The sequence below is a fragment of the Triticum dicoccoides genome, chromosome 4A (assembly GCF_002162155.2).
Source record: "Triticum dicoccoides isolate Atlit2015 ecotype Zavitan chromosome 4A, WEW_v2.0, whole genome shotgun sequence".
Lineage (NCBI taxonomy): Eukaryota > Viridiplantae > Streptophyta > Magnoliopsida > Poales > Poaceae > Triticum > Triticum dicoccoides.
The window spans coordinates 269,087,258-269,094,149 of NC_041386.1; positions in this window are offsets into that span (position 1 = coordinate 269,087,258).

Consider the following 6,892-nt stretch of genomic DNA (forward strand, 5'->3'; position numbering starts at 1 on the left):
GCCTGCCTGAGCCGAGGGAGGCGGCGGCGAGAGGAGACCGGGAGGCGTGGGGGCGCTCGGGCTCGCGGGGGCCCGGTTTGGGCCTCCCGGGCCGCGGCGGCGGCGAGGTGGCGGCGCCACATGGTGGCGGCGGACTGGCGGAGGCGAGCGGCGGACGTTGTCCGGCCTGGCGCGGACACGTCCGGCGGCGGCGGGATCTGTTTTTTTTATCTAGGGTTTCGGAGAGGGAGAGAGTTCCGAAAACAAGGGGGCTATTTATAGGCATAGAGGGAGCTAGGAGAGTCTAAATGAGGTGCGGTTTTCGGCCACGCGAGCGTGATCGAACGCTCTCGGTGATGGATCAGAGTTTGGTGGGTTTTGGGCCAAATTGGAGGGGTGTTGGGCTACAACACACACGAGGCCTTTTCGGTCCCTCGGTTAACTGTTGGAGTATCAAACGAAGTCCAAATGATACGAAACTTGACAGGCGGTCTACCGGTAGTAAACCAAGGCCGCATGACAAGTCTCGGTCCAACCCAGAAACGTTTGATCCCCACACACGAAAGAAAGCTAGAAATGACCACCGGAGGAGAACGAAGTGCCGGAATGCAAAACGGACAACGGGGAAAATGCTCTAATGCATGAGATGAATACGTATGCGAATGCAATGCACATGATGACATGATATGAGATGCATGACAACGAAAACAACACACAGAGACAAAGACCCGAACCCGAGGAAATAAATATAACTTAACGCCGGAAACGGCAAGAGTTGGAGTACAAATTGGGAAAGTTACATCCGGGGTGTTACAACAATGAACCTACGAGCTATGGAGAAGCGATGGTGGGCCTGGATTCCAAAATGGCTCAAGGCCATATAATCCGAGAGAGGATCCATATATGAAAACAAAGTGTAGACTTTGGAAGAACTACTTGATGGTCGTAAGGCTGTTAGGTACATATGGATTTTAAAAGGAAGACAGACAATGATGGTAAGTATCACCATTAAGAAAGCTCGACTTGTCGTTAAGATGTTTTCCGACAAGTTCATGGAGCTGACTACGATGAGACTTTCTCACTCGTAGCGATGCTAAGAGTCTGTTGGAATTATATTAGCATTATTTATGAAATCATGCAGATAGGATGTCAAACATTGTTTCCTCGACGATTTTCTTGAGTTAAGGTTGTATGTGATACAACCGGTAGGTTTTGTCAATCCTGAAAGATGCTAATAAGTATGCAAAGCTCCAGCAATCCTTCTAAGGACTGGAGTAAGCATCTCAGAGTTGGAATGTACGCTTTGATGAGATGATCAAAGATTTTGGGTGTATACAAAGTTTATGAGAAACTTGTATTTCCAAAGAAGTGAGTGGGAGCACTATAGAATTTCTGATGAATATATGTTGTTGACATATTGTTGATCAGAAATGACATAGAATTTCTAGAAAGCATATAGGGTTATTTGGAAAGTGTTTTTCAATGGAAAGCCTGGATTAAGCTACTTGAACATTGAGCATCAAGATCTATAAGGATAGATCAAAACGCTTAATGGTACTTTCAAATGAGCACATACCTTGACATGATCTTGAAGGTGTTCAAGATGGATCAGTCAAAGAAGGAGTTCTTACCTGAGTTGTAAGGTATGAAGTTAAGACTTAAAGCTCGACCACGGCAGAAGAAAGAGGAAGGACGAAGTTCCTCCCCTATGCTTTGGTCATGGGCTCTATACGGTATGCCATGCTGAGTACCGCACCTGATGTGTGCCTTGCCACATATCTGGAAGAGGGTACAAAGGTAATCTAGGAGTAGATCACCAGATAGCGGTCTAAATTATCCTTAGAGGAATAAGGATATGTTTCTCAGTTATGGAGGTGAGAAAGAGTTCGATGTAAAGAGTTACGTCGATGCAAGCTTAACACTTATCCGGATAGCTCTGAGTATAGATACTGGATACGTATAATGGAATAGCTCCAAGTAGAATAGTTATTTGAAATGGCTCCAAATGTAGCATAGTAGTTGCATCTACAAGATGACATAGAAATTTGCGAAGTACATACGGATCTGAATGTTGCAGACCCGTTGACTGAAACCTCTCTCACAAGCATAACATGATCAAACCCAGAACTCTTTGGGTGTTAGTCACATGGGGATGTGACCTTGAGTGTTAATCACATATCAATGTGAACTGGATTATTGACTCTAGTGCAAGTGGGAGACTGTTGGAAATATGCCCTAGAGGCAATAATAAATTGGTTATTATTATATTTCCTTGTTCATGATAATCGTTTATTATCCATGCTAGAATTGTATTGATAGGAAACTCAGATGCATGTGTGGATACATAGACAACACCATGTCCCTAGTAAGCCTCTAGTTGACTAGCTCGTTAATCAATAGATGGTTACGGTTTCCTGACCATGGACATTGGCTGTCATTGATAACGGGATCACATCATTAGGAGAATGATGTGATGAACAAGACCCAATCCTAAGCCTAGCACAAAGATCGTGTAGTTCGTATGCTAAAGCTTTTCTAAATGTCAAGTATCATTTCCTTAGACCATGAGATTGTGCAACTCCCGGATACCGTAGGAATACTTTGGGTGTGCCAAACGTCACAATGTAACTGGGTAGCTATAAAGGTACACTACAGGTATCTCCAAAAGCGTCTGCTGGGTTGGCACGAATCGAGACTGGGATTTGTCACTCCGTGTAAATGGAGAGGTATCTCTGGGCCCACTCGGTAAGACATCATCATAATGTGCACAATGTGATCAAGGAGTTGATCACGGGATGATGTGTTACGGAACGAGTAAAGAGACTGGCCGGTAACGAGATTGAACAAGGTATCGGGATACCAACGATCGAATCTCGGGCAAGTATCGTACCGATAGACAAAGGGAATTGTATACGGGATTGATCGAATCCTCGACATCGTGGTTCATCCGATGAGATCATCGTGGAACATGTGGGAACCAACATGGGTATCCAGATCCTGCTGTTGGTTATTGACCGGAGAACATCTCGGTCATGTCTACATGGTTCCCGAACCCGTAGGGTCTACACACTTAAGGTTCGATGACGCTAGGGTTATATAGGAAGTTTGTATGTGGTTACCGAATGTTGTTCGGAGTCCCGGATGAGATCCTGGACGTCACGAGGAGTTCCGAAATGGTCCGGAGGTAAAGATTTATATATGGGAAGTCCAGTTTTGGTCACCGGAAAAGTTTCGGGTTTTATCGGTAACGTACCGGGACCACCGGGAGGGTCCCGGGGGTCCACCAAGTGGGGCCACAAGCCCCGGAGGGCTGCATGGGCCAAGTGTGGGAGGGGACCAGCCCCAGGTGGGCTAGTGCGCCCCCCTACAAGGGCCCAAGGAGCCTAAGGGGAGGAGGGGGCAAACCCTAAGGGAAGATGGGCCTTAGGGCCCATGCCTGGTGCGCCTCCCTCTCCCCTCCACCTGGCCGCCACCCAGATGGGATCTGGGGGCTGCCGCCACCCCTAGGGAGGGAACCCTAGGTGGGGTGCAGCCCCTCCCCAACACACACGAGTTCCTCTCCTTCACGGCTAATGATGATTAGTTTATACACTCTGTAGAGGTTTGCGCACTTTTCCCCACAAGACTCGATCTCCTCCGTTGGATTTCTCGCGCTACATGGTGTTTGAGAAACGGATGGCCGAGACACAGTCTTTCAAAAGCGTTTGTACCTTATGATGGGTAGACCATACCACCTACATCCCCTACATCTGCTAGTCTACCACTTAAGAGTTCACACGACTTAATCAACTATGCTAGAGCCCATAATAGATTGTGGCTGCACACGGAAGTTTCTAGTATGAATAATATCATGATCCCTTTGAGGCTGGGTGGCGGTCCATAAAGAAAAAGAGGCAATCGCTGGAATACCCAGGTGCCTAAACAAGCAATCGCTGGAATATCCAGGTGCCTCAATCCACCCAGATGTGTGTTAAAGTTGCCACCTTAAGTAAACCATTAATTAACAATCTCACATCTGTCATGAATACTCTCAAACCCAATCCACGTCTATGAGCATATCATAGCAATATAAGCAACGTAATATTAACTCCCAAAGTTTGAATGCAGGGCAATAGGTTCCTACCCCATCAACTACTTCCCAATACCGACATGTTATAAACCCTACTCATGCAATGTTTGAGGTTGAAACTAATGCATGCAATGTTTGAGGTTGAAACTAATGCATGCAATGTTTGAGGTTGAAACTAATGCATGCAATGTTGTTTGAGGTTGAAACTGGGTATGAAAGGAATATGATCAAAGTGTGAACTTGCCTGCAATGTTGTTGAAGATGACTCGCACTCAACACTCTTGATAGTTCTACTCGTCACACTCCGGTCAATCTATCGTAAGCAAGCAATAGTAACCACACATAAGCAATCACTCAAAACATCGAAAAGAACGAAGAAAACAATTCAGAAAACTTCAAACCAAGCAAATAACTCTTGAAACATAAAAAAATGCTAACAGTACCAAAATTATGTGAATTTTCCCTTATCAGAAAGTTTAGGTCAAGAGCTTCGATTTGCAAAAAGATTCAACTCAAACGGAGCTACGAAACTCCAGTTATGATCAAACGAAGTTTGAATCTAAATCTGATCTAATTCAAATTTTAAAATTTCAAAAACATGTTTGAGTTGGATTAATGGATAGAGGAGATCATAACAAAGAAGTGGGCGTTGGTTTCGTTGGATTTGGATAAACGAGTAAAAAGATGCGGTCGTTTGAAAACCAGGGGCAAATCTGTAAAATAAAACCTAGCGAACAGGTCCCTGGCAGAAAACTAAAATAAAAGCAAAAAACAAAATAGTGAACGTTCGCTAAACAGATCTAACCTAATGAACGCGTTCACTGAAAGACCTAAATGAACGAACGATCTCTATGTAACTAACCTAAATAAATAAACAGGGTCTAAGAAAACCGAAACTAAAAAAAATAAAACCAGCCAAACCGGGGCGGTTCTTTACCGGTTCACGGCGGCGGGTCGGCGGTTAATCGGGGCAGAGGTTCCGGCGACGAGATGCGGCAGCTGCGGCGGCACTGCGAGGCGGCGGAGCTTGGAGCGGCGGCGGCGGCGTCAGCGGCGCGGCGGCGGGCCGAGGTGCGGTGGCGACGCGAGGCGAGAGGCGGCGGAGCTGCGGTGCGGCAGTGGTAGCGGCGGCGGCTCCGAGGGCGAGATGCGAGGCGAGGCCAGGAGAGAGTGGCGCGGCGGCGGCAGATCGCTATTTAAGGAGGGGCGGGAGCATTGGGAGGCGTGGAGGAGGGGTAAGCAGAGGCGGCGGCGGGAGGCCGGGCAGCGTACGGCGGCTCCGATGGCGTGCGGCTGCGGGAGTCCGTCCCGAGCTCGGGGACGAGCGGGGTGCGGCGCTGGGCTGGGCCGGCTGGCTGGGCTTCGGCCCAGTTGGCCCGCGGGACCAGGAAGTTTTTTTAAATAAAGATTTTTAGGCAAACAAAACAGATAAAAACAAAATAAATAAATAAAATTATATAGGAATATAATATATCAATTTTCTTAGAAAAACATTTCCTACAAGCTGAACATTTTTCTAGAATCAAATAAAATCCACACAAATTGAGGTAATTCAAAGAGTGCTACTGGTCTAATAAAATCCAATAAAAATCATTTTAAAAATACCAAAATTATTTCCAATTTATTTTCTCCAATTTTCTATTGTAGGGAATCATGTTACCCTATTTTCCATATATTTTATTTTTGGAGAAAAATAATTTGAATAAAACCCAAATAACTCCAAATTGAAAATAATTTCAAAAGGATTTTAATTTGATCCTTTTAAACTTCCAACTCATATTTCACCTGTTTTGAAGAAGTCATTTTATCTTCTCTCATGAAAATCATTGAGTTGCATGAAGTTTTTGAGTTGAAATATTTCCAAATGAAATTCAAATATTTTCAAATACCCTTTCATTTAATTAAATGGAAGAAGTCATATCATCTTCGCTCAAGGGTTTTGTATTTGAAAAGAATTTGAATTCATGGAGATCAGAAAGCAAAGATGAAAGTTTGGGGAAGTCCTTTTATTCCCTCTCATTTAACTTTCAAATGTTTCGAATATCACTCACTTTCGGTCAATCAATCACACAACAATCAATCAAATCTATCTATTTATTATAACCTTCCAAAATTTAGAATTTTGGGATGTTATGACAAATCAGCCCACAAGGGGGCTGGTGCGCCCCTCCCTTGTTTGGCCAGCCCTAGGGAAGATGAAGGGGGAGGGATAGCCCCTCCTGGCTTTCCCTCTCATGGGAGAAAGGAAAGGGGGGGGCGCTTGGGAGCCTTCATTGGCTACTCCTCCCTCCCTCCCTCCCTCCCACCTATATATATGTGGGAGGGGGTGCGTAGCACACAACAGACAAGTGTGAGCCATGTGCGGCAGACCCCCTCCATCGTTTACTCCCATGGTCATATCTTCATAGTGCTTAGGCGAAGCCCTGCAAGGATCACTTCACCATCACCATCACCATGTCGTCATGCTGACAGAACTCATCTACTACCTCAACGTCTTGCTGGATCAAGAAGGCAAGGGACGTCACCAAGCTGAACATGTGCAGAACTCGGAGGTGTCGTACGTTCGGTACTCGATCGGTGGATCTCGAAGAAAGTTCGACTACATCAACCGTGTTGTGAAACGCTTCCACTTACGGTCTATGAGGGTACATAGATGTCGCTGAACAAAAGTAGGGGCTCTCCTTTTGACCCCTTTACTTGTGCACGGGCTGTCAGAGACACGCGCCGCGGCCACACTAATTAGGGCAGAGGAGGGAAGCTAGAGAGAAGCCGAAGCACAAGACGACCAAGGCAACGCCAAGACCAGAAGCATAGGAGGGCAAGAGGGCAAGGTGGACTCCCTCG